This window comes from Petaurus breviceps, unplaced genomic scaffold (assembly GCF_028583685.1).
Source record: "Petaurus breviceps papuanus isolate PSGF00001 unplaced genomic scaffold, PetGlider_PUasm1.0 90760, whole genome shotgun sequence".
Lineage (NCBI taxonomy): Eukaryota > Metazoa > Chordata > Mammalia > Diprotodontia > Petauridae > Petaurus > Petaurus breviceps.
Window position 1 is genome coordinate 889,381 of NW_027187338.1, and position 19,168 is coordinate 908,548.

A 19,168-nucleotide genomic window follows, 5' to 3' on the forward strand; every position below is an offset into this window, starting at 1 on the left:
GATAGATAGATAGATAGATAGATAGATAGATAGATAGATAGATAGATATAAATGTAAACTTGGAAGGAATCTCAGAGGCTACCTAGTCCAACTCCCCTCATTTTTCAGATGAGAAGGCAGACAGGGAAAGTAACTCACCCAAGGTCAGCCAGATAGTAGCCACCAGATTAGTGGGATTTGAATCCAGGCCCTTTGTTTCCTGAGACAATGCTCTTTCCTTTGAACTATACAACTTTAAGTATGCCATCATAGAATTATGAGCACAGAAGTGAAAAGGACCTCAGAGGCTGTCCCATTATTTTACAGATGAAGAAACTGAGCCTCAGGGAGACCAAATGAGTTACTCAAAGTTGCATATGTAATAAAAGTCAGAGGTAATATTTAAAGCCAGGTCCCCTGACTCCAGAGCCAAAATGCTTTCTACTGTTCTATGCTGACTTCCTTTTTTTCCCTTTGTTGACTTGAACCAAATTTAATGGGTGGAATTCTATTTGTTTTTAAGCTATTGGGGGATGGGGTCAACCTGAGTAGAATCATAGACTTTTTGAGTTAGAAGGCCCTTGGAGATCACCTAGAAGAGGTATAAGATAGAGGAGAGAAGGAAGGAAAGAAGAAAGGAAGGAAGGAATGGAGGGAGAGAGGGAAAGAGGGAGGAAGGAAAGAATGAAGGAATAGAGGGAGAGAGGGAAAGAAGGAGGAAGGGAGCGAGGGAGGAAGGAAAGAAGGAAGGAAGGAAAAAAGGAAGGAAGAAAGGAAGGAAGGTAGAAAAAGGGAAGGAAGAGAAGAAGGGAGGAAGGAAGGGAGGGAGGGAGGGAGGAAAGAAATCAACATTCATGAAGTGCCAGGCATCATGCTAAGCACTTTACAAATATTATCTCATTTTATCTTTACAACAACCCTGAAAGCTAGGTGCTATTAGTATCCCATTTAAGAGTCGATGAAACTGAGGCAGACAGAGGTTAAGTGACATGTCCAAGATCACATAACTATCAAGTGTCTGAGGCCAGACGTGAACTCCAGGCCTGGTGCTCTATCCAGTGTATCACCTAAGTGACTCTAAATGCTCTCCAACTCATGATTGCCTCTCCTAAAAGGTGGTACATAGAGTTGACAGTGTTTTATGATTTTAAAAAGATATTAAGACGCCAGGAAGATTGGGTGTACCCCAATTTAAGTGATATTAAGTGAGACCCAGGCTCCCTTAAACTGCTGGATTTTAAAATCCCTCCTGATGGCTTAATTAATCAATGAGCATTTATTATCTCCTCAGTGCCAGGCATTGTGTGAGGCACCAGGGATACAAATGCAAATAATGCCGTGATCCATATTCTCAAGGAGCATACATTCCACTGGGGCAAACAACATGCACACATACGAGTCTAAATTCTGCCTTTGATGCTTACTACCTTGTGACCTTGGCCAAATCCCTTAGCATCCCTGGCCTCGGGATTGCTTCTACATTTGTAAACTGAAGAGAGGGAATGAACTGGATGGCCTCTGTGGTTCTTTCCATGTCTTTATTATCCTATGATCTTAAGTATATAAAAAGATACAAAGGATAAATGTATACAAGGAGATTTTCAGCAAGTGCCATTTGGGGGTGGGGAGGGAGGAGCAGGGAGAGAGATGAGTTAAGGGTCCAGGAAATGCTTCTTCCAGGAAGTGACATTGGAACTGAGTTTCTAGGTTAAATGCTAAAGACACAATGACTTAGATTTTTCTGACTATGGTCAATTCCTTTCCTTCCAATCTGGTTCCTTCTTTCCCCATCTTCTCTGCATTCATCCAGACTGTGACACGTTATTGAACTTGGCTACTCTGGCGTTTGGCTCTTTCCAGCTATGTTCTCAGCTGCCTGTTAGTAGCTCAGTTTATTCAGTTCAATAGTCTGGATTCAGTGGCCTTTTGCTGGTCTCTATGGTATTTCAGGTCAGGCTAACAGGTCCCAAAGTTTCATGGCTGGACTTTGACAACGAGTGTATAATGTAGTAATAGATGCATCATACTCTCAGAAATTCAAATAGTATGATAGCACCAGAGATTTGGAGCTGGGAGGGATATTAGAGGTCATTTAGTCCAATCCCCTCTTTTTATAGATGAATCCCCTTCTTTTACAGCTGAAGGCAAGAGTGATTAAGTGAATTGTCCAAGACCACCTGTGTAGTTAAAAAACAGAACCAAGATATGAATTTCTGGTTTGATTTAATGCTCCTTTAAAAACAGTGTTTGCCAAGCAAATAAACTAGGCGCCAATTAAAATATTTGATTTACAAAATGATTCACCTACAGGATTAAAAAATAGTGAGTTCTCCTAAGGGATTTTAAATAAGATTCATTTAAAAAAATCTAATTGATGAACCTTATAGGACTAAAATTACTGACAACAAAATAGGCAGGGATTCTAGTTTCTCTTCCTTGGTGCTGCTTATACAGTCAAGATTGCACAAAAATGGTCAGAACTTGGTGACTGAATAGATACATTGGTAAGAAAAAGGGAGATTACTCTGAAGTTCCAGGTAAATTAACTAGGAAAATAGCCAGGCACTGAAAAGAAACTAAGAAAATGGCCTGTGACAATGCTTTCCTTCATATCATACAACTTAAGAAATTGGGAAGAGGATCAATTTAGTCTTAGACATGTTGAATTTGAGGTGTTGAAAGAAGAAATGGGTCAATGCCCAACATATAATACATTGAATTATACAATGAATACAACATAGAATACAGTGTTGTAGTTTAGGGGAGAGGTCTTTGGATTGGAGACATAGACTTGGAACTGCTTCTGATGGAGGGGAAAATTGAAATGATGGAAATGTATGAGATTAGGACATAGAGAGATGAGAGGAGGGCTAAGGAGAGAGTCTCGGGGAATGCCAATATTCAACAGATAGGAGAAGACTGAGCAGGAGAGATAAAGAACCAGGAGGACAAGGACAATGCTTGGTCACAGGGATGAGCTTCAAGATGGGGGTTTGGCCAACAATGTCAAGTGCTACAAGGACAAGAACTGAGAAAAGGCCATTGGATCTGTTATATCAGATCATCGATGATCTTAGAGGGCAATTGCAGTAGCAGAGACAGAAGTCAGATTGCAGAAATAGGTACAAGTAGAAGTGGAGACAATGAACACGGACTATTCTTCATTAAATTAAGGGAAAGGAAATCTAAAGGTAGGTATGGGTTTGTGGAGGGAATCCAGGATAAGAGAAAGATGGCCTTTGAGGACTTTTTCATCTCTAAGTCTATGATCCTGTTGTCCTATGATTTCTTGAAAGAGAGGACACCTGACCTTACATATTGGAAGATTGAAGGAATGAATGTAGAGGGAGAAACTGATGACACAAAAAGAGGCGGTAAATTGATAGGGGCAAGGCCTCAAAGTAGATAGGAGTGGTAAGATCCAATAGTCAATAAACATTTATTAAGTCCCTGCTGTGTTCCAGGCACTGTGCTAAAGACTGGGGATGCAAATATGAAAAAGAAAGACAATCCATGGATTGTCCCTTAAGGAGCTTACAATCTAACAGGAGAAGACAACACACAAGGCTAAAGTACAAAGCTAAAAAGCAGAGCAGAAGGGAAGGAAGGTACTTGGTGTGGGGTCATGGTGGAGAAGCAAAGAAGTCTAAAATGAGTGCAGTTGGGTGGAAATGAGGCATCTGAGGAGATGTCTCCAATATACTTTAATTTCCACTTGGATCTCAAACAGAAATAGAAGGTTTAATTTTGTCAAAAACAAAACAAAACCAAAAACACCCCAACACACCTTTTCCTCTGAATAATAGCAATGGGAGAGGATTTAGTGATTACACATAAAAATTCTGGGGTGAAGTGAAGAGTTGAAGGCACTTCTATTATATGTCTTTGATTTTAAGATAGTATGTGATAATTTGTGAGAACATGGTAGTATGGGTTTATTTTCTGTTTTTTTTTCATAGAATTATTCAACTAATAGATTGGGGGGGAGGGTTTTGGTGTTTGATAATGCATCACATACTGTTCTTGTGGAAAAGATGGAGAGATGTGGACTAAAAGACAGTAGGTTAGATGGACTTGGAACTGGTTGTTAAGGCCAAACTCAAAGGGTAGTCACTAATGACCCAATGTCTACTTGGAATTAGGCATTGAGTGGAGTGCCCCAGGGATCTAGGCTTGGCCCTAGGTTAACATTTTTATCAATTACTTGGATACAGATCAACACTGAGAAAAAGCTTATCAAAGCTGAGGAACATAGCTAATACACTCTATGACAGAAACAGGATTCAGAAAGATCTTGCTAGACTTGAACATTGGGCTGAATCTTAGACTTGGGTTCAAGACGACTTCTGAAGCACAAGGTGGAGAGACTTGGTTAGACAGCAGTTTGCTGGGAAAAAATTATTTATGAGTTATAGCATGATATAGCAGACAAAAATGCTAATGAAAGTCCTTTCAGTCGTGCCTAACTCTTGGTGACCTCATCTTGGGTTTTCTTGGCAAAGATACTAGACGGGTTCATCATCTACTTTTCCAGCTCATTTTGCAGATGAGGAGACTGAGGCAAACAAGGTTAAATGAGTTGCCCAGGGTGACACAGTTAGTAAGTGTCTCTGACTGGATTTGAACTCAGGTCTTCCTGACTCCAAGCCCAGAACTCTATCCACTGTTCCACCTAGCTGCCTCAGTAAAATCTTAGATGGCACTAAGGGAGGGGTCATTTTCATGGAGGAAGAGGTGATGGTCCCTCTTCACTAGTCAGAACTCATCTAGAGGACTGTGTTCAGTTCTGGACATCACAGTTCAGGAAAAGCATTAATAAACTGGATAGTGCCTAGAATGGTGATATACCTGGAGTGTGTGCCATGTGAGAATTGGTTGAAGGACCTGGGCACATTTAGCCTGACAAGGAGAAGACTCGGGGGAACAGGATACCTTTCATTACATATACAAAGAGCTATCAGTTGAAAGAAAGATTAAATTTCTTCTTTGGGGTCCCTGACAGTAAACCCAGCAGCAATGGATGGGAGTTGAAAAGAGGAACACTTAATATAAGGAAGAAACTTCTTCATAATTGAAGTGACCCATGAGTGGAATGGGCACTGTAGGAGGTAGGGGCTTCTTCTTCCTTTGAGGCCTTCAAGCACAAGTTGGATGACCATTCATCAGATACATTGGAGAAGAGGTTATTTTTAGGGTATCTGCTGGGCTAGATGGCCAATAACGTCCTTTCTCACTTGGAAACCCTGTGACTCTGTAAGTTCTGAATAGGTTTTGAATAGCTACAGAGCAGCAGGATGCAAAAGCAGAGAGATGATCTTTGTAAGTTGTTGATAAACCTCTGATTGTACATCACAGAGCTTGTTTAGGCAGTATAATAGAGAAATAGTCATCGGTACTTAAATGCTCATGTAGAGCTGTGGGCTGTTTAATTCTTTTGGACACATTATTCAGCAGGTTATTTAAGAACTGAATTAAGTAAGAACTGGTTGCAAAGGTATGTGCTGGTGAATAAAGAATTTGATTGGGTAAGAGCATAGGTCTTTCTCTTTGGAATTCTCTTTAAAGGAGCTCTTTTTTAATGGAATGAGGTGACTCTATTAGCAGGGATGCAGTAAGGGAAGAAAAAGAAGCAGCAGCTAGCCCAGAATCACAGATTTGGGGGCTTGGAAGGACTAACAGAGGCTATTCAGCTTGCACTCACAAGTTTACCTGCTTGGGAATGTCCTCTTCAATATCCTTAACAGATGGATTTAGCTGCTTTGGCTGATGCCTGAGGACTTCCAATGAGAGAGAACCCCTCAATTCTCATGTACCAAAGAAATCAGTTCTCAGGCTATTTTTGTCCATGGAAGGAGGTCTCCCACCCCAGTGTAATCTGTGTCCATAAACAGAGTGGAAACTACCGAAAAGTAGAGGTTATATCTAAGTAATCTGTGTTCCCCACAGTGGGACCCCAGTGCCAAGCAGAGAGTGGGTGTTTAATAAAGAGAAACAAGCTGATTGGTTAGTTTATGGATGACATGAGAAGTCCATTCTCATTTGAAAAAGCTATTGCCTGGAAAATCTGGATACTAGGCCAGGGAAGCAAGCAAAGAATGCCAGGTGTGGGGCAACTCAGGAGAAGGGGGGAAAGGAAAGGTGCACGAAAATGCTTTGGAAGGAGAAACATCCGAGACCTATATGCCTGGCTCTGCTGCAGAATTACAATCTAGTGCTGCCACTAATGAGACTTGCTGTTCAAAATATGCAACCCACACCGATTTTCCTCCCACTGAATGCCTCTGTAAGGCTGCTCTAATTTTAGAGAAAAGGAGATCGCGGGGGAGGAGTGGCGTAACGGTATGATCAATGATTACAGACAACCTTCATTAGCATAAAGGTTCCTTGGAGAGGCTTTGCATTGCAGCAAAGTCCCACCATGCCAACGAGGTAAAATGGAAGCGAATCTGAGCATGGTGCTTCATAGAATTAGACAATCCCAGAATTGGAAGGAATGAGATAGGTACCTGAACAGGACTACAACCTCTCTGACCTCCAGCCTTATACAGAAGACCTCCACTTGTGGGAAACTGGGCCACTTTGGGGTAGCTCTGGTTGGAAGTAGTAGCAAGCTGAAATCTGCCTCTTTACGACGTCTACTCATTGATTTTATTTCTACCTTCTGGGGCCAAGAAGGACAATTTCTTTTCCACATATAATCCTATCCCAATCTGACCTAAGCCTTCTCTTTTTCAGGCTAAACATCCCTTATTCACCATATGATATGTTTTCCAGTCTTCTCATGCATCTGGTACTCTTCCTTATGGACTCTACACAATACTATGTCTTGTCAATATCCTTCCTACAGTCTCTCCTGGAAGTAGAGGCAATACTCCACACAGGAGTCTCACTAGGTCTGTTACAATAGATTATCACATAGCCAGGATGACTACTAGCACAGGTTCTTAGATCTGCTTTACTAGGAAAGATAGCTGTTTAAGGGGTCAACAATCTTTTAAAAATTACATTCATTAGTTCAGGGGAAAAGTCAGCACCCTGAACTTCAGAGAAAATACAAGCAGAGAAATAAAGACCAACAGACAGAGCTCTGACTGTCTGAATCAATTAGACACTTAACATACATCCCTGGATCGAGAAAGCCTTTACATCTGAGCAGTCAGGGAGCTCTGAACGTATGGCTACTCAGAATCTTGACCAGGGAATCACGAGGTCCTTTTCATAAGTGAGCCCTCAAAGAAAAATACCAACTCAGAGTATATATACACTTCTCAGAGCCAGAAGGCAACACAACCCTTCTGATTCAGTGCCTAATTAGAAATTAGCAAAAGGTGTTAAAGCCTTCCTAACAAGCAAGTCTCCCCTAAGCAAGCTTCCCTTAATGGGCTCCATGTGAGATCTATTAATAGGCAGGGAAGAACTTATATCCCATTAACATTACAGTCTTTTATATCCAAACTGACCAAGCTTCCTGAATCTTGTATTTATAGATGTCATCGATAAAGCTTTACATTCATCCCTACTAAATTTCATCTATATGACTGCAAGATCCTTTTGTATCCCCTTTCTATTGTTTAACATGTTAACTATTGAATCAAGTCAATACAATTGCAAATTTGATGAGAATATTATTATTTCTTCACACATGAACATGAAAATGTTAAAACAACACAGGACCAACACAGATGCCTGAGGCACTTCACCAGAGACCTCCTTCAAAGTTGACCCCAAATTATTAATAACAATTCTTTTGGGTAAGACAATGAATTGAGAACCTACCTAACTACACAATCACCTAGGTCTCATCTCTTCATCATGTCCACAAGACTAGTGTAGAAAACTCTATCCAATTCTTTGCTAGAATCTAAGTGAATTATAAATTCCACATTCTCATGATATTTTAGGAATCCTCTTAAAAAAGGAAATGAGATTGGTCTGACTATGGCTTTTTCTTTCTTTTTTTATATTTTTAGGCAATAGGGGTTAAGTGACTTGCCTAGGATCACATAGCTAGTAAGTATCTGAGGCCACATTTGAACTCAGGTCCTCCTGACTTCAGGGCTACTTCTTTATCCACCTCATCACATAGCTGCCCCTCCATGACTTGTTCTTGATGAAGCTACATCAGCTCTTTATGATCAAATGAGATAATATTTGTAAAACACAATTTGTAAAAACAAAACACAGTGCCTGGCACACAGTAGGTGCTTTATAAATGCTTGTTCCCTTTCCCCTTTTGTTATGACCTCTTCATTTTTTTTAGACATACACTAACTATCCCTTTAATAATACATTCTAGATAAAGGGATTTTAACCGTTTTTGTGCCATGAATCTCTTTGGTGATTTGGTGAAGCCTATGGATTCCTTCTTAGAATAATCTTTTTAAGGGCATAAAATAAAATACATAAGATTGCAGAGGAAAACAATAATATTAAAATAAAGATGTTACTTTTTCACATCCAAGTTCACAGACCCCCTGAAATCTATTGATGGACCTTTTCAGATTAGGTTAAAAAGTTAGAAGGTTACTAGGAGTCAAAGCCAAGCTCACTGGCCTGTCATTTGCAGACTGCATTCTCCCACCGCCTCTCTCTGGGGCATTGCATGTTATTCTTCCACAATCTTAAAAGATCGCTGACAGTAGCTCAGTAATCATCCACTACCAATTATTTCAGTCTTCTGGGACATAGTTCTTCTTCGTGCAGTGACTTGGAACTCATCAGGGGTATCTAGGTCCTCTCTTATTATCTCTCAACTTCCCTTACGTTCAACTCTTTCTTCTCTCTATTGCCCATTATCATTTTGTCATCTACTTTGAACAGTGGGTCCTGATCCTTTCTTTGATCTTCCTCTCTTCCCCAAAACAAGAAATAAAATATTCTTTTTAGCTTTCCTCTTGATAATGAGCTGAGGATCATGAACATATTAATAATAGCTAGCATTTACACACTGCTTTTACATTTGCAAAGTGCTTTACATATGTACTTCATTTGATTCTCACAACAGCTCTATGTGGGAGGTTTTTTTTTGCAGATAAGTAAACTGAGCATGAGAGAGGTGAAGTGCTACATGGTTCCACAAAGCTAATGTCTGAGGAACTCAGGTCTTCCACCATTCTATCCACTCTGCCACCTAATGCCACTACTATTCTTACAAGGAACATGATGTACTTTTGTATTCATTGTCCATACCTGTCCTTGCTGCTAACGTCTATACATCTCTTGTTAAAAATTTAAGGTGATCAATGAGTTTTCTGTGCATTTACCTTGTTAAACAACTGCCCTTTTCATCTTCATATCTCCAGGATTTCATTTGTGAGATCTATTCTTCCTAGACCAACTTCCCTTGTATAATCTTCTGCCATAGAATTCTACCTCTAACTCTTTGAAATTTGCTTTCTTTCTTGTCTACATTCTAAAATGGAGGAGTCACTTTTCCCATGGTGAGCACATCTTCTGTCCCAGCAATCATTTCCTCTTTGTTGGTGAGAATCAGATACAGCACAGTCATTCCCCTCATTGGTTCTTCCAGATTTTAAAGATTGAAATGAACATTAAAGAAGCCGAGAACTTATTAGCTATTTCACTTTTGTGAGAGAAAGAGGGCTCTAGTAGATGTGCAGATAATTAAAGTCTCCCATCCCCATAGCATTCCTTAGTGCCAGGTTTATAATCTTTTCCTTTGACTCCTTATCTCTTTCTTCTTTCTGTACAGGTGTTCTCTAACTTAATTTGATGACAATATTAAATCTGTTTCTATTTCCATTGATCATCTCTCATCATGCTCCCCAGTGCTTGTTCCTGGATTTTTTCATACAAGTAAATTCTTCTTAATATATAATGTTACTTCACCCCCCTTTAAATATCTTGTTTCTGTAGCATTTCTGTAGCTTTCCAGAGCTATATTGTAGTAGGAAGACTTCCTTCCCCCCACCCCAAGTCTCAATTTTACCCATAAGGTCAAATTTGCTTCTTTGCATTAAGATCTCTTTATCATTTTGTTTTTTTCCCCCACGTAATTTGTGCATTTTGAATAGGTCTCTGTAGCCAATGGTTTTATTCATAGCTCTTTTCTTAAATTTTGCCTTCAGTGAATTTAGGGATATTCTACTACTAATCTTCCTACTTGGCAGCTATTTCTATGGAATCTAGCTCAGTGAATATAAGCAGGTAGATTTCTCCATTCTTCCTCTTCAATTTGAAATTCTTTATATGAGATTTTTAAGACTCTAGGCAAATATATTCTCACTACCCCTTTGTTAGGTATCCTTCATCTCTGCCCAGAATATCATTTCTATATTTTAAAGTTGTGATCAAATCTTCTTAGACACCATCTTCTTAACTAGCTGTCCAATTCTCAAACCTGCCTTTAGTTTTTGAATCTCCTGCCTTGACCAGTAGCAGTGACAGAACATTCTCTGTGACCAGAAAGTCTTTAATTTCTTGTTGAAAACTTTGTAATTGCTAGCAGTGCATTAAATATTTCTTTAGCAGTATAATTTTTGCCTTCATGAATCACCAGAAATGAGAAGCTGTTATGAGGTTTGATAAGGCTTCAGAAGTTCTCTGTCTTTGCTATGTGTAATGGGAGGCCAGTAGACGTCTCTGTTTTGTTACCACATCAACAGATAGCTGCTTCAGTACTCCTCATCATGGAACCAGTTGTCCTTACTCATCTCTTCTCTTTTTTTTTCCTTACTGAATGATGTCTTACTTAACAGTCTCCAATGGATCCACATCATCCTTCCTTGGAGAACAAGCAGCTGCTTTCTCCTCGGAGGGTTCAATTCCCCACAATTTGGGAAGAGCTTTACATCTGTCAGTTCCAAATATTCAGTGGTAGTGTTCTTATTCTTTTTCTCTTCTGTGTCATGTTCATCCATCCTCCTACTATTCAAAGTTCTGTTAACGTAAATGCTTGCATTGGAATTGAACACTCTTTCCTCCCTTTTGTTGTGGAAACCTACACCCAGGTTAAATTCTGATGTTCCCATGGAAAACCCTGAATGGGGTTCTGATCTAAAATGCATGACCAACTAGAAGCCCTCAAAACGAAAAACAATCTGTGAACCCAGAGCCTTTTCTGTAATGATCATGAGCTATGGGCAACATCCAGGGACATTATTTAATCTCATGCAAATGGATCTTCTCTTGAGAAGAGATTCTAGGAAGGAAGAATTGTAAACTTTCTACTTCCATGTAGATTACAAGCATAGTCATAATTCAGATTTGGGAAAAGGCAACTACTGATTTGAATGGGGATAGAAATTGTACACAAACCAAAGGCATCATGGATGTGAAAACACTTTGAGAACTTCTGATGTATTTTATCAATAAAACATGTTACTGTAGTTCTCTTTATAAACCTGTCCTGCACCAGCCAGGACTACAGAGAAACATGGGAGGGTGATCATTTCCCCCCAAAGCTATGAGAGAAGTTTCTGCATTTCACATGTGGGGGACCTCTCTGACAGGAATTTTCCACCCAAATATGTCCTGACATGTAGGCTTCACCCACCGGAAAGCAAGCAAGCAAAATAACAAACCTTTATCAAGCTCCTGCTATATTCAAGGAACTATAGATACAAAGACAAAATGAGAGAAAGGGAACACAGACAAAATCAGATGAAGAGAAACCTGGAAATTATATAATACTCATCCCCTCCCACTGTCCGCTCCTGCCCCTCAGAACTGGGCACATCTTAGGGACTGGGCAAGCCCATTCCCTTCAATAGGCCTAAGTTTTCTTGTCTATTAATGGGGAGAATTAAATGGTCTCCACATCTAAATCTTTTTTTTTTTGCTTATTAGAGGGCAGTTGGGGTTAAGTGACTTGCCCAAGGTCACAAGACTAGTGTGTGTGTGTGTGTGTGTGTGTGTGTGTGTGTGTGTGTGTGTGTGAAGTATCTGAGGCTGGATTTGAACTCAGGTCCTCTTGACTCCAGGGCCAGTGCTCTATTCACTGTACCACCTAGCCATTCCCTTCACATCTAAATCTAATGATGTTATGATTAACTGGGACAACATAAGATGTTTTTCATGGCATGTTTTGAAATGCCCTGTTAAAAAAGGAAATGCCATTCAGTGTACCTCCATCCTTGTTGGCCCAGTGGAAGATACTTTGTCCAAAGTACACTGACAAATTACCAGGGAGAGTTAGTCTCTCTCTTTCCCTCAGATCCTCTCATAAGCCACATGTGTAAAAGCAAGGGCCTTGCAGGCTGCAAGGGCTGAGCTCTGGGAAGCCCCTGATGGACAGAAGGGACAGGAATGGGCAGGCAGGTGGTCTGTCCCAGCAGCACAGGCATAAATGAGTGATCAGAATTTCAAGGCTCCAGAGGAACAATTAAACTTAGAAAGCAGCCAGAAGGTGCTCGAGGCAATGAGTTTGGCTGGCTTAGTTAGTTGGATGCTCCTGTCTCTTGTTGTTGTTTTTGTTCATTTCTTGAGCTTTCGTGCTAAGCTGAAAATACCCTCACATCCTGTCTGCTGCTGGTGTGCGTCAGGAGAGAAGGGCCAACTTTCACACCCCTCTATTCAGAGGCTTATTAGCAGTACGGGAAGCCACAATATTGTAAAACACATAGGGGCTGAGCTTTCACAGTGGGGGCCCACTTGGAAAGCAACTCATTTCTCCCTTAAGGTGCTGCATTTTCAGGACACTTCTTCCCTGAGTCCTCAGGGAGGCCACCTGAAGGAGCTGGGAGTGCCTAATGAGGTCCATTGGTTCCCTAATGGTGAGCAGGGAGTCTATTTTGGGAGGCAGGGGAGCAAATCTTTTCCCCAGAGATCTGATCTCACTCTCTTCCCCGGTATCTCAGACTTCCTGAAGCCATCAAGGCCTTAGCAATAGCAGTAATTCCTATAGAATTTCAAAAACATAACTGGGACACAGAATTGAGCGCCACAATAGGCCTAGGAAGGGGTATATGGGAAGGAGAAGTGATGGTCTGGATAAAATGTCACCAATACCATCACAACCCCACCATTGCCACTACCATATTATAGATTTAAAACTAGAGAGGGAGGAAGGCTTTTAAATCATCTCTAAGCCCTGATCAGTGATCAGAGACAGACATTGTGAAGGCCCTTGGAGCTTCAAGGATTGCAGATCAAATTACTGAAACTTTCACAAGACGCTGTATTTGCTGATTAGGCACAACTATTCTGTGTTGTTCCTGTTAACCTTTCTCTAAGAAATCCTACCCACTGACAGATAATAATGATAATTATTATTAATAATCAATAATAACAGCATTTATATAGATCTTTAAGGTTTGCAAAGTTCTCTCAGGGGCATATATTTTCTCTCTTGATGTCTAAAATAGAGCTCATCCTTCCCCCAAACCCTCTTAACCCACCTCCTACATTCTCCCCCATTACTGTAGAGGGCAACACCACCCTCCCGGTGTCTCAGGCTTTCAACCTAAGAGTCTTCTTGGATTTCTCACTGTCTCTCACCACCACCCCCTTGCCACCCCCATATCCAAGTCATTGCCAAGGCCTCTCAATCTCACCTTTGCAACATCTCTCAGTTACACCCCCTTCTCTCCTCTGACACAGCCACTCCTCTAGTACAGGCTCTGATCACCTCATACCTGGATTATTGCAATAGCCTGCTGGTGGGCTGGCTTGCCTCAAGTCTATTCCCAGTCCAATCCATTTTCTATTCAGTCACTAAAATATTTTTCCTAAAGCGTAGGTCTGATCATGTCCCTTCCCTACTCAATAAACTCCTGTGGCTTTCTATTGTCTCCAGGAGCAAATACAAAATTCTCTGTTTGGCATTCAAAGTCCTTTATAACCTAGCTCCCTCCTGCCTTTGCTGTCTTCTTATAACCTTACTCTTTAACATGTACTCTTCTGTTCAGTCACACTGGGCTCCTGGCTGTTACAGGAATAAGACACTCCATCTCCCGTCTCCTATCTCTTTCTCTGGCCATCCTTCATGCTTAGAATGCTCTCCCTCCTTGGTTCTGTGCACTGACCTCCCTGGCTTCCTTTAAATCCCAATTAAAATCTCACCTTCTACAGGAAGACTTCCCTAGACCATGCCTTCCCTCTGGCAATTATTCCCTAATTATCCTGTATGTAGCTTGCTTTTTTACATATGTGTTTGCATGTTGTCTCCCTAATTAGATTGTAAGCTCCTTGAGAGGACTGTTTTTTGCCTCCTTTTGCATCGTCAGTGCTTAGCACAGTTCCTTGTACACAGTAGGTACATAATCAATTTTATTGAATTTAACTGAAAAAATGTGACCTTCACAATAACCATAGTAAGTAGGTAGGTGCTATTATTGTTCCCATTTTACAGATGAAGAAGAAAGACTGAGAAAGGTGAAATGATTTAGGACATTTTCTCTAGGAAAAAAAATGTTTCTTAAGTTCCTTTCAATATATGTTCCTGAATGCTCTCTCCTCTCTCCCATCACCCAATTCCAGTACTAACAGAACATATGGCCTACATACTACCCAGAAAGAGACTTGGGAAGCTGGCAGTACTCTCTTAATCAGAGAGAGGTCAGCTCTCCTGGCCAGGGTGGGAGACTCCAGAGAAGATTTACTAAAAGATACTTATAAAATGAAAAGAATTTATAGAAATTATAATGACAAAGATTAAATCTGAAGTAGAGAAAATGTGCCTCCTGTCCTTCTTTCAATAGGTTGAGGTTACTAGGGGTATTGAACATTGTATATATTGTAAGAGTTGGTTGATGTGATGGTTAGTTTTGCTGAATTTTTGTCCCCTCCTCTCTTTCTCCCCACCCCATCCATCCCTTTGTTACAAGCAATGGCTCTCTGGGTAGGAAGGGAGGCAAAAGAAGTATCTTCGTAAATAAAAGTAATGTAAATTTAAAAAATCAATTAAAAAAAGAACCACAAAATAGAATTGGAAGGAGCCTCAAAGGATATCTAATTCAAATCATACTTGACCAAAACAGGGCTAATGATGATTTGGGAGTGAGAAAAAGGAAGCATTGCTGCATTTTGGTTATGTTCAAGCTGTTAATTGGATCATTTGGTGCTGCACATTGTTAATGAGGTCATGGTCATAGCACTGATTCCCATGGAAGTCAGTTCATGCCCAAATTCCTCATCATGGCCAGTCATTCCACAATGTATGCCCTTCATTAAAAGTGCAACCTGATAAATGTCTAGATAGATAGGTAAGCATTTATTAAGCACTTACTATTTCTAGTCATTGTGCTAAACACTGAGGATATAAACACAAGCATGAAAAACAGCTACTGATTTAAAGGAACTTATATTTTAATGGAAAATATCACATAAAGGGAAACTGGAAAGCCGTGTTGGGGAGAGGGGTAGTACATATGTAACAGCCTGGTGTGGAAATGTGGGAAATAGCATGTAAACCAGGCCCCTGGAAAAATAAAACAAAAGCTTGTCTGTCAGAACCAGGGGACTCAGGGAGTTCAAAGCTGCTGTAATTTGGGGGCGGGGAGGGAGATGAGAACGATGGCTTGTGTATAGGCAGTACGGTGAGATAACCAGGCTAGAGAATGGCAGTGATATAGTGAAACCCACTGCTTGCCCTCCCCCACCCCAAATCACTACTCAAAGCACAAAACATACTGAGGGTAAGTCACTAGCATTACTTCTAGTCAAATGGAAATCCAATATTTATTATGTGCAAATACGACCCAAATTATCTCATATACCAAAGTAGTTCAAAAAGTTAGGGTTTCCCTTCCTCTGGAGATTTGTTGACTTAGCAATTAAAAATGCATGAAGAAGCCCTTTCAGAAGTGTTTGCTTGGGGTTGCAAAATGTTAGAAGTTCAATCAACAATGATTTACTGAGCGACTTTTATAGGTGCTGTAGCAGTGTTCTCAACGGAACTGATTTTCTCCTGTTTGATCTTCTCTAACCCATGGACTGACTCTCTTTTCCTGATGTTCTCCTTTTGCCTACTTTGAATCATGCTCATGTGACTGGTATGAGCCAACTTCCCCAATCTTTGTAAAGCCTAATTTCAATTAGATCCCATATATATAATAATAATAATATATTTCTATCTTAGTCATGCCCCCTGTACCCCAATTTGGTATCCAACATTTATAATGCATGCATTGGAAGGACACACACATACACGAAATGGCAACTAACATAACTATGCCAAATATAAATAAAAGCATTATGGTAGAATACTTGAATGAGTTGACTGTGATGATTAGGCAGAAGTATAAATTCTCACATGGGCTAAAAATTAACTTTATAAATACAGGATGGGAGAGGTGCAGCTAGACAACAAACTGAAAACTATCTTGAGGTTTTAGTGGACCATAAGTGGACCATAAACTCAATGTGAGTTATGTGTGTGATCTGACTTCCCTCAAAGCCAACGTAATCTTTTGCTGCTTTAAGAAATACATGCTATCCATAACTAGAGAGATGATACAGCCTCTTCCTTCTGCTTTGACCAGATCATATCTAAAGCATTATATTCAGTTCTGGGCACCATATTTAAGGAAGGACATTGATAAGGTGGAGAGTTTCCAGAGGATGGGAAATAGCTTTGAGATCATACTAGCTAAGGATAAATTGAAGGAATTGAAAATATTTAGCCACAAGAAGGGAAGACTGGGGCAGGGGAATACATAATAGATGAAATGGTAATAATGGGAAAATGGATTAGACCTGTTCTGCTTTACCCCAGAAAAAAATTGGGAGCAATTGGTAGAAATTGCAAGAAGGTATATTTCATTCTCCACAAGGTAAAACTTCCTAACAATTAGATTATCAAAAAAAAATGGAATGGTTGACTGTGGGAGATGGGGGGCTCCCTCTCACTGGAGGTCTTCAGGGAAATTCTGAATCGTCATTTGCTAGGGATGGTGTAGCAGGAATTCTTGTAGATGTATCAATAACTAGTTGGCCAGTGAAGTCCCTTCTAAATTTGATTTTTAGGGTTCAATGATTCTATGATGGGAGAGATCATTCTTAGCTGTCATGGTTAAAGAAGGCTTCACTAGAGAAGGGAACATAAGAGCAAGGCCTTGGAGAATACATGGCATTGGGTTTTTTTTGAGGAAAGAAGAAGGTATTCTGCCATCATAATTGGTACCACCATCTTGATCATTCTCTTATCACCATCATAAGTAAACATTTGTCAAGAACCTAATGCCTTTTGTATAGTACTAAGTACTGGCCAGCTACCAAGGAGTAAGATAGGCTTCTTGCCTTTGATCAACTTAGTCCATTGTAGGATATGTACCAGAAAAGATGAGGAACAGCATTTTAATTTTAACAGCAAATTAAATTTGGGGCTTAAATAGGGATACAGATCAGAATTACTATGGGAATAGAAGGAAGCAATTGCTCATCTTGGATTGGGTTGGGCTAAGCTTCATGGAAGTGTAAAGTCGTTAAGGAAAGGCAAGATTTAGACAAGTGGAGAAAAAAGAAAGCACATTACATTGTTCCCAAGCATAAGAAGACTTGGAAGCAGGAACACATATACCTTGCCTTTTGAAACATTAAACCAGTCTAGTTGGATGAGAATGTTTACATAAGGAGCCAGGAGAGATAAAGCTAGAAATGTTGTATGGGCCAAATAATGGAGAATGTTAGATACCAGGCTAGGAAGCTTGGATTTATTTTGTAGGCAACTGGGAGCCATAAATACTTCTCAGAAGGTGCATGTGTGTCTTACAAAGCAGCATTTAGGAAAGTTAATCTGTCACAAGAGTATAGGATTGACTGATAGACTGTTAGGAGACCAGTTAAGACTTATAGAGTACCAGAACCGTAAAACCTGAGAGCTAGAAGGGACAGTTTAGCGTAGTCTCATTTTTCAAACAAAGAAACTGAGGCCTAGAGAAGGCAAGTGACTTAACAGAGGTCCTACATTGAGTTAATAGTGCTAACTCAAGTTTCCTGACAGTCCAATTTTCTTTTCTTTTCTTTTTTTTATCAGAAACAAAAAGCTTTATTATACACAGGAATTTGACAAGAAACAGCAGATCCCTACTTTGAAGACCACTGCCCTCTTGACACGGGAGGCTTTCTCCAACAGCAGCGATGCCCAAGTCCACGGTCCCGAGGTCGGATCCCCAGCCTGCAGTGTCCAGGGCTGGACAAGGGCCCTAGATGTACTTGTAGATGGCCTTGCTGGACACCGTCTGCAGGATCAGCTGCACAGGGCACTTGTAGAAGGCGGACAGCAGTGCCTTGCTGTAGCCCACCAGGAAGTAGACCTTGGTGGGCGGCAGACACTGCAGCAGCACCATGCAGATGACCAGCTGGTTGGCCTGGCGTTTAATGACCACTTCGTCTGCCAGGCAGCCTGGGAAGGTGCCGTACAAGAACTTTCAGAGGAACACTTCCTCCACGGTCCTCTCCGCAGCCCCCTCCTCTCCGTCCAGATTACTAGTGTGCAGGGACAGCCAGATCTTGCGGTGGGCAATGTAGTGAGGGGGATGGGCTTGCTCTTAGGTCACCGGCTTGTCGCCCTTCCCCACTCGGACCTGCGCCGCTCGGTTCTTACAGCAAACAATGATGGTGTGGACGGCGCGGCAGGCGGACAGCAGCTCAGGGGCCCCAGCGACGGCCACCCGCAGGCCGAACCGGCCGCAGCACAAGGGTGCTGCCATCTTGGGACGGGCACAGTCCAACTTTCTAACTTCATTCCTCTATATCCAGGGCATTAGGCCAGGAAAAAGGTTAATGAGAACCCCCTGCACTAGAAGGGTTACTATGGAAGTGAAGAAGAGAGAAAGATAATGAGAGAATGTAGGGAAACTGGAATGATGTGAGTAAAGGCATGGGGTGGGAAAGCATGCTCTGGTTAGGGTTATAAGCCTACTTCGGCTGGGACAGACTTGTATGGGTCAAAATGACTGGGACAGTCATTTTCCTAAGATAAGGGATTCTGAGAGGCAGCATGGTGTGTTGGTTAGAGAGATGATCTTAGTGATAGGAAAACCTGAGTTCAAGTCTTCTCGCTGACACATGCCAATTATATAGCTGTGGACCAGTCACACCCCCTCAGTCTTTACATTAGAGATGAGGTGCCAATACACACAGATGGAGGGAGCTTCCATATCAGTTTCTTCTGCTGGTGAAATCTCATTGTGAACTGTGTGTGTGTGTGTGTGTATGTATGTAGGGAGAGAGAGAGAGAGAGAGAGAGAGAGAGAGAGAGAGAGAGAGAGAGAGAGAGAGAGAGAGA

The 19,168-nt window shown here is 41.0% G+C and overlaps 1 protein-coding gene and 1 pseudogene across 1 annotated transcript in view; both read right to left on the bottom strand.

Moving 5' to 3' along the window:
* CSMD2 (CUB and Sushi multiple domains 2) overlaps positions 1-19,168 on the bottom strand; it is a 1,071,431-nt gene that overhangs the window by 705,369 nt on the left and 346,894 nt on the right. The gene's annotated exons all lie outside the window — the stretch shown is intronic.
* LOC138146360 (small ribosomal subunit protein uS3m pseudogene) lies at positions 17,887-18,624 on the bottom strand (annotated as a pseudogene).